The following is a 10,338-nucleotide window of genomic DNA, read 5'->3' as shown; positions in this document are numbered from 1 at the left end:
GAGGGTTTCTCTTAATCTCTTATACTCGATCTGCACTGCTCTGAGAGAGTTGAACAGATGCAAAACAAATATTGATGTGTCACTCTGTATATTTTTCTTCAGATGAAACTGAGAGGACATGAGAGTAAGGCACTTTAGTCTATTGAGATGCACCCTAGATCAGAGGAGGTGCTGTTCTGCGAAACAATACAAAAGTACATTCTCATACATAAAGGCAAAGATAGAGGGAGGGAGAGAGAGAGTGAAAAAAGTTCCCAGAAGGAGCAAAAAGTGCATAATGAGAGAGAGAAGGAGGGAGAGCTGGAGAGTCAGAGATAGCGACGGCTGCCAGCGAGAGTTGTAAGCATGACCTTGCCTGATAGGATGACAAAGGGAACCAGCGGCACACTCATGAACGCACACACACACACACACACACACACACACACACACACACACACACACACACACACACACACACACACACACACACACACACACACACACACACACACACACACACACACACACACACACACACACACACACACACAAACAGAAAGTTTCTCTGTTCATTATTCATATGGCCCCTTGTTGATTTTGGGCGTTCGCCCCACATTCTAAATGCCAGGGTATCTCATTTGGATGTTGGCAGCCCCAGACACGGCTGCTGTCTGCTCTGCATTCTTTATGCATTTTGCCGTTTTCTTCAGTTATTCTTTCTCTCCCTCATTCCCCCTCTTCGCTTCCCCTCTATCCTTGCCTGTCCTCTTCTGTCATTGTCCCAAATATACTTCTTTCTTTTCCCCTTCTTTTTATATCTATCTATCTCTCACCTCACCTCACCCCGGCCTTTAGGGACACACATCAGGTCTCTTATTCTTCTTAATGATCACCAGGCGTAGAGAGGCACGAGGCCCTTTTGTGTTTGCATACGTCTGAGTGTGTAAGACATTTGTCTGTGCGCATGCGCATGTGTTATTTTTATATATGTGTCCATGCATTGGGGAGAAAACTCGCTGAACTTGCTGATACCAACAGTTTCCGTGGCTGAAAAACAGCATTCAGAGTAATGATGAAATAAGTCTGTAATGATGTCCTCTACATTAGCTATGTATATCAGACTAAAACTCGTTCTCCCATCTTTCTTTTTCGCCTTCTTATGCACTGTGCAGCACATAAACAAAACGAGGCCGGGGAAAGGCAACGTTCACCATGCCACTCTGATCAAAGAGCATGCGTTGTTTTTGAAATAGAAGAACACAGCGCACGAGGAAAGAGAGGGCACAAAAGACAGACAGAGAGAAGGACACAGAGGGAGGGTGAGAGAGGGAGGGTGAGAGAGCGGAGGGTGAGAGAGCGGAGGGAAAGTTTTAATAATGCATCTGGCAATCCTGACGTCTCCTAGTTATGGCAGAGTCATCCTGAAATGTCCAATTAGTATGAAATATTCAGGCGTGGTGTGTGTCTGTAGAAAGCGACAGAGAGTGGGGAACGGACACAGAGAAGGGGGAATGAGTGTGTGAGTCTGGAGGTGACAGGCTCTATGAGGGACACTAACAACATGCCCACGGTCTGAGAGTGCAAAGGAGAGTGATCATGAAATACTGGGGAGCTCCTAGTGTGTGTGTGTGTGTGTGTGTGTGTGTGTGTGTGTGTGTGTGTGTGTGTGTGTGTGTGTGTGTGTGTGTGTGTGTGTGTGTGTGTGTGTGTGTGTGTGTGTGTGTGTGTGTGTGTGTGTGTGTGTGTGTGTGTGTGTATTTGTTTGTGTCTGTGTGTGTGTGTGTCTGTGGTGTGTGTTTATAGAGATATTCTCATCCAGCGGGTGCTTGCTGTAAGGGTTGCCTCATAAAACCCAACCAGGAGAGTTAATAACACCTGTCCAGAGAATGGCTGGTTCAGCTCTATGGCTGGTGACACTGATCTCTACCCTTGTCTGCTGCATTACTCTTTACAAGCCCCCCTTAGTAGTTCTGTATTCAGAAGGTCAGTCAAGCTTTCCACCAGTCCTATTCAAAAATGAATGGGCATTGTCTGGCTAATTAGCTAATACTACTTCACAGTGTTGCAATGTTGTGTTAATACGTAGAGATAGATGGTCAAACATGCTTGTAGACACCGGAGAAGGAGTCACATAAAACTGCTGAATGTAAGCCTAAGCTTACATTCAGTGGAGGCTGCTGAGTGGAGGACGGCTCATAATAATGGTTGGAATGGAGTCAATGGAATGGTATCGACCACATGGAAATCACATGTTTGATGTCTTTGATACCATTCCATTGACTCCATTCCAGCCATTATTATGAGCAGTCCTCCCCTCAGCAGCCTCCACTGGTGGGAGAGCTCCACCCATGGGACTGGTGGATAAGTACAGTGCATGTTATCAAAGGAAAGACAGAGAGGGGAAACACATGGGTTAGCCAACATGACCATAGTCATTCTCCACAGCACACAATGTTTCCACAATAACCGTTCACATTTTAGTTGGACGTGACAGCACTTCATCTAAAATGAGTTAAACATACAGCAGCTTCACTATGCATTTCAGCTCTACATATTTTGAGGTTGTTTGTCTATCTATCCTGTCTGCTGTGGATGGGAGGAGGGGGAAGAGTAGAGGAGGAGGAGAAGAGGGGGATGAGGAAGGGAGGAGCAGAAGGATGAGAGGAGTGGGAGGAGGAGAGAAGGGAGGAATAGAGGAGGGAGGACAGGAGGAGGAGGAGGAGGGGTAGGAGATCAGCATTCTGCTCCACTCCGATGTGATTCGCGGCACTGGCCACGTCTGCTGGCAGTAACAGATTTTCTGCTGCTCGAGCAGAGCCAGTTCATTTTCTCCCACTTGTACAAACACACACACACACACACACACACACACACACACACACACACACACACACACACACCCACACTCACACTCACACTCACACTCACACTCACACTCACACTCACACACACACACACACACACACACACACACACACACACACACACACGCGTACATACAAACACATGCATACACACATACACTCACACCACACGCATACACATATAATCACCCCAATTGTTATTTTAATTTAACCTTGACAGAGCGGCAAGCAGCAATACACATGTTTACACACTACTGGCCCCAAGCAATAGCAAGTTACTCATTGTTTGAGTTTGTGGAGGGAACTGGCGAGACTGAACGAGGGAGAGAGGATCCCTGCTGTTGTTGTAGGACTAAGAGGGAAAAAGGGATGAGAAAAGAGAGAAAGAGAGATGGAGCTACAGATAAAATGATTCTAGGAAGGGGCAGGGTTAATGCAGCCTATAGCAGTAACATGTAACACTGACATTCTGCAATGACAACAGAGTTTTGCAGCAGACAAGGACAACATTGCACTTGCCTGCCAAAACATTTGAACCTGAGAATATTACAACATGGCATTGGCTGCTTAATGTTATATCATAAATCTCCCCTACCCTCGTTCACCCTCTCTCTCATTTTCTGTCATTCTCTCGTTCTCTCTCCCTCCATCCCTTCATCCCGCCAGTCGGGCCTGTGACACGGTCGGTTCACTTTGACGGCTGGGGGACAGGAGCCGAGGACCCATGATTTTTCAGCGGGCACTTTGATGGGCCGAAAAGTGCGTCACTCATTAGTGGGAGTAAATCGTGTCATCTCTCTCCATCTGCTCCCCCCTCTCTCTCTCTCTCTCTCTCTCTCTCTCTCTTTCTCTTCCTCTTATGCTCTCTCTGTTCATTGCCTGTCTCTCTCTTCATCGCTTGCTCTCTCTGTGTTTGTTGCATGACTTTTCTCAATCCCTTTCTCTCTCATCCCTTTTCCTCTCCCTTCACATCAACAACAGAACAAAATAGCGTACTTGTGAGTATTAATATTGAGCAGAGTACTGGGTAAAAAGAAGATTGTGTAAAAAGGAGAAGAATCTATGGACAGTGGAGGAGAGAAGAACAGGAGTCTAGCAAGGCCAATGTCCTTTAGACACTCAATATACATTTAAGCCCCAGATGGGGTACATACTGCAACTGATGAAATATCAATGGATATCTACCAACAGCTACTCCCTACACACTCATCGACACACACCCACGAAACTTGCGCGCGCGCGCACGCACACACACACACACACACACACACACCCGCTGTCTTAGGGAGACCACAGACAGACTGCTGACAGGCAGCAGGACATACTATGGTCTGATGTGTGTGTGTGTGCGCTCTGCTGTGTCATCAGGGACACTGACCTGAATCTGCACCACGACAGGACCCTGTACAGGACTGAGGAGGGAATGTAGGGTTAGGGAAGGGGGTGAAGAAAGGTGGAAGGGGAGAATGGAGAGGAGTGGGGAAGGTGTGCATGTGTGTGTTAGTGGGGTTCTGTTTACCTTTGTGTATATGAGAGTACTACAACACAACAGTAACTACACAAACAAACTAACAGAGTAGTGGAGCTGGTATAGGCTCATGCTCTGAAAATCCCCCAAATCTGACATGGAGAATTACCAGCGCCTTCCCAATGGGCTTAGACACACTTGAATCCCCACTACCACTAGGAGGCATGAGCTTTGTGTGCGTGTGCGTGTGCGTGTGCGTGTGCGTGCGTGTGTGTGTGTGTGTGTGTGTGTGTGTGTGTGTGTGTGTGTGTGTGTGTGTGTGTGTGTGTGTGTGTGTGTGTGTTCCTGCCCAAGGTAAGGCATAGGATGGCCAACATACAATACAGATACAGCAAGTATAAAAATGGATAAAGAGAGAGGAGACATTGTGATGGGAGACGAAGATAGACAGATGGTGATTAAAGAGGGGAGAAATTCAGAGAGAAAAAAGCATTGGACTAAAGGAGAAAAAGGAGAAGAGGAGAGGGAAAGATGAAGAAAGGAAGTAAAAAATAAAATTGACAGAGAAAGAAAAAACTGATTAAGAGCGTCTGAAATATCTGTACAGTAAATACATCTGTGTCTCCCTCTGGTGGTTATATTTAGTAACTCTGAATCCCCTGAAGCTCTAGGTTGAACTTGCCCTTAGGCACAGATCTAGGATGAGATCCCTCTCTCCAAACTCTAACCTTAACCATTAGATGGTATAACTCAAAACTGAACTTAGATCAGTGTCTAGGGGAAACTTCATCCATACACTCCCTCGCTGACCCTGGCCTCATAACTCCCACGAAGGTTGACATCCTTGTCACTTGTCACTGATATTTCTGCAACAATGGCACTCATTCCGTCAAAGGCCTGACCTTCGCCTTTGGCAATCAGCAGAGGATGGTGTTTGTCAGTTTGTATGTGAGAGAGTGTGATCAGAAAAGTATGGCTCCAGCATCCTAACAGATTACCTACCATAGGGATTTTATGAAGGCATAACTCACCTCCATATTGGACTGGCTGCGTTCGAGCTGGGTGGACGAGGGTCAGCAGGAGGGGGTGTGTGTGTGTGTTCCACATTTGTGTCTGTGTCTTGAGAGTTTGTCTTTTCGTTGATGTATGGGAAGTCTGCTTTTACAACTGTTGTGGTCTGGGGGTGTAGAAGTATGAATGTTCTGATATGAAGGTATATCACCAGACTGATTTCCCCAGGTAGTCAAATCAAATCAAATCAAATTTTATTAGTCACATACACATGGTTAGCAGATGTTAATGCGAGTGTAGCGAAATGCTTGTGCTTCTAGTTCCGACAATGCAGTAATAACCAACAGTAATCTAACCTAACAATTCCACACTACTACCTTACACACACACACAAGTGTAAGGGATAAAGAATATGTACATAAAGATATATGGATGAGTGGTGGTACAGAACGGCATGGCAGATGCAGTAGATGGTATAGAGTACGGTATATACATATGAGATGAGTACTGTAGGGTATGTAAACATAAAGTGGCACAGTTTAAAGTGGCTAGTGGTACATGTATTGCATAAAGATGGCAAGATGCAGTAGATGATATAGAGTACAGTATATATACATATGAGATGGGTAATGTAGGGTATGTAAACATTGTATTAAGTGGCATTGCTTAAAGTGGCTAGTGGTACATTTTTACATAATTTCCATCAATTCCCATTTTTAAAGTGGCTGGAGTTGAGTCAGTATGTTGGCAGCGGCCGCTAAATGTTAGTGGTGGCTGTTTAACAGTCTGATGGCCTTGAGATAGAAGCTGTTTTTCAGTCTCTCGGTCCCTGCTTTGATGCACCTGTACTGACCTCGCCTTCTGGATGATAGCGGGGTGAACAGGCAGTGGCTTGGGTGGTTGTTGTCCTTGATGATCTTTATGGCCTTCCTGTGACATCGGGTGGTGTAGGTGTCCTGGAGGGCAGGTAGTTTGCCCCTGGTGATGCGTTCTGCAGACCTCACTACCCTCTGAAGAGCCTTACGGTTGTGGGCGGAGCAGTTGCCGTACCAGGCGGTGATACAGCCCGACAGGATGCTCTCGATTGTGCATCTGTAGAAGTTTGTGAGTGCTTTTGGTGACAAGCCGAATTTCTTCAGCCTCCTGAGGTTGAAGAGGCGCTGCTGCGCCTTCTTCACAACGCTGTCTGTGTGGGTGGACCAGTGCAGTTTGTCCGTGATGTGTACACCGAGGAACTTAAAACTTTCCACCTTCTCCACTACTGACCCGTCGATGTGGATAGGGGGGTGCTCCCATCCAGGTTCTGACCATGCCCAGATGGAAGACAGCAGAGGGATACAGGGTGCTATGGATGCTGACTGTGACTGATGCTGGTCATAACTGATGTGGTCTATAACTTATGCAGTCTGCCAACTCAAGCATGCTCCCCAACAGATGCAGAACTTGTCATACCAGTAGTACACACTAACGTTTTCAACTGAAAATGAGAGAGAGAATACACGTATGGAAAAGAGAGGAGCGAGTGAAAGAGAAACATCTAACGGAGAGAGAACTAATGGGGGCGGTGAGAGGATAGAGCAGGACGAAAAGGAGGGAGGCTACTCTTGATGGATTGGCCCCTCAGGCTTTAGCTGTAGGCACAGAGACTACCCCTAGAGACACAGAGGTGTAGAGAGAGGGGGAGAAAGAGACATAGTTGGGAGGGCGAGAGAGAGAGAAAGGTAGACAAATTGAGGGGGGGGGGAGAATGAATGAAAGCAAATGGCGAGGAAGAGAGACGGTAAGAGAAAGTGTATGTGCGCATGTGTGTGTAGGTGTAAATTCTCCAGAGAGACCTTAATGGGTTTGGAGAAGCCCGACACAGGGAGGTCATAAGAGATTGCTCCCGGCTTTCTCTGTGTGTGTGTGTGTGTGTGTGTGTGTGTGTGTGTGTGTGTGTGTGTGTGTGTGTGTGTGTGTGTGTGTGTGTGTGTGTGTGTGTGTGTGTGTGTGTGTGTGTGTGTGTGTGTGTGTGTGTGTGTGTGTGTGTGTGTGTGTGTGTGTGTGTGTGTGTGTAGTGGAACACCTTGGGGTGACCGTGGCCTATTGAAGCCTGAGAGCTGACAAAACCTCCACAGTAGAATGATATTCCAGGGGGCTGCCTGTCATTGTACAGTGGAGCCAGAGTGTGGCACACAGTAGGAGGATAGTTTGAGCTCTAAAGAAAAATGTAGACTGGAGACAGAGACCGAGACAGACACAAAGGAAAACAAAGAGAGAAGAAGAGAGATGATAGAGAGCGAGAGACAGCAAATTTGCGGTAGAGAGAGAGGTGAGAGGTACAAGGGATCATATCTGTGCTCACTGACTTCCTCCTGGGTCTTCCCATCCAAACAGAACAGATATGGATGGTTGCCGATGTGACACATTGAGGGAAACAAAGGGGAAATCAGGCAGAATTTGTCACATGAAGCGTAAAGCAACATGACCCTCTGTCATACAAATCCTCATGATTCATCAGCCGGCACGCCCAATTGTGTTGTGTTCGCTTTCCCAACCTATCAGTATCACACGCCAGGGCGACCAATTCTTACACACTCAAGCGGCGCGACCCTGTTAAGCGCTCTCTGAAGATGATGAGATGTGATTCTAAACTGAGATTCCCCTGAAAATCCTGATTCCTGTGTTATTTTGCTGGGCGGTGTGGTATAAAAATACAACCGGCCAGTACATCACGCACAAACGGTGAATATAGTAGATATATGAAAAAAAGAAGAGGAGAACACTGTTGTTCTCCAAGGTAAGAAAGAGACTATTACTGAAGCATTTTCACAAAGGGTCTCTAAAGACTCAGCACATACACCCTGTTACTGGACCCCTAGTCTCTCTCATGCTGAAGGGGACAAATAAATAGCCCTGTGTGAACTATTCAGTCTAAAAACAGATACACTGCTACATAACACAGCAGTCCATAGAGGTTTGAGTACCTGATGCTGTGTGTGTGTGTGTGTGTGTGTGTTGATTTCTGATGGTGCTGATTGAAGAGAGGTCATCTGACGTGAGACGGATGTCATGGATGCTACTGGTTATTTATGTAGTTAATATTTAGACGAGGCTGCCTCGCGCTAAGCAGCCGATCAGGGACACACCCATAAACCATAGTCGACACATTACAAGGCCTCCGCTCAAACACACTCATTCACTCAGACAAACACACTCATTCACTCAGACAAACACACTCATTCACTCAGACAAACACACACAGTCATGGACAGGCGCACAAACAATAGAGCACGAGACCCTCTAACATAAACCAACACATAGGCACACACCACACCAGCAGTGACATAAAGACCTGGGGGTAAACTCAAACACACCACACCAGCAGTGACATAAAGACCTGGGGGTAAACTCAAACACACCACACCAGCAGTGACATAAAGACCTGGGGGTAAACTCAAACACACCACACCAGCAGTGACATAAAGGCCTGTGGGTAAACTCAAACACATCACACCAGCAGTGACATAAAGGCCTGGGGGTAAACTCAAACACACCACACCAGCAGTGACATAAAGGCCTGGGGGTAAACTCAAACACACCACACCAGCAGTGACATAAAGGCCTGGGGGTAAACTCAAACACACCACACCAGCAGTGACATAAAGGCCTGGGGGTAAACTCAAACACACCACACCAGCAGTGACATAAAGGCCTGGGGGTAAACTCAAACACACCACACCAGCAGTGACATAAAGGCCTGGGGGTAAACTCAAACACACCACACCAGCAGTGACATAAAGGCCTGGGGGTAAACTCAAACACACCACACCAGCAGTGACATAAAGGCCTGGGGGTAAACTCAAACACACCACACCAGCAGTGACATAAAGGCCTGGGGGTAAACTCAAACACACCACACCAGCAGTGACATAAAGGCCTGGGGGTAAACTCAAACACACCACACCAGCAGTGACATAAAGGCCTGGGGGTAAACTCAAACACACCACACCAGCAGTGACATAAAGGCCTGGGGGTAAACTCAAACACACCACACCAGCAGTGACATAAAGGCCTGGGGGTAAACTCAAACATACCTTGGTCAAACATCAAGTTTCATGTTTCAAGTTTTAATGTCACGTGCACACGTATAGTGAAATGCCTTTCTTGCAACCTCTAAACCCAACAATGCAGTAATCAATAACAGTGTAATACTAAAATGAACATAAGGTAGAACAACAACATACGAGAAATAGAAATAAGAATAACACAAAGTAAGTAAGCTCTATATACAGGGTCAGTTGCAATACCATATTTACAATTTGCAGGGATACTGGATTAATAGGGCTCCCGAGTGACGCAGCGGCACTCTAAGGCACTGCATCTCAGTGCTAGAGGCATCACTACAGACCCTTGTTCGATCCCGGGCTGTATCACAACCGGCCGTGATCCAGAGTCCCATAGGGCGGCGCACAAATGGCCCAGCGTCATCTGGGTTAGGGGAGGGTTTGGCTGGGGTAGGCCGTCATTGTAAAATATGAATTTGTTCTTAATTTAACTGACTTGCCTAGTTAAATAAAGGTTAAATAAAAAATAAAGGTAGATATGTATAGTGTGTGTGTGTGTGTGTGTGTAGTCAGTATAAATGTGTGCGCATGTTGTGTGTGTGTGAGCAAATGAAGTGAGTGTGTAGGGTCTTGTGAGTGTGCATAAAGTGAAGGTCTGTGCAGCCATTTTGTTAGCTATTTAGCAGTCTTATGGCTTGGGGATAGAAGTTGTTCAGGAGTTTATTGGTGTCAGACTTGATGCATCTGTACTGCTTGCCGTGCGGAAGCAGAAAGAACAGTCTATGGATTGGGTGGCTGGAGTCTTTAACATTCATCCACTCACACACAACAAGGGAGGTAGAGAGCCATGGCGTGCTGAACAACACATACTATCTATACTCTCTCCCACTAAGACGAGGGATCTGGGACCAGTGTCCCACACTGTTATATAATAAGTCATGACCCTAATCCAACCCTCTCCTTCCTG

The sequence above is a fragment of the Salvelinus alpinus genome, chromosome 4 (genome assembly GCF_045679555.1).
Source record: "Salvelinus alpinus chromosome 4, SLU_Salpinus.1, whole genome shotgun sequence".
NCBI lineage: Eukaryota > Metazoa > Chordata > Actinopteri > Salmoniformes > Salmonidae > Salvelinus > Salvelinus alpinus.
This window is presented reverse-complemented; position numbering follows the sequence as displayed.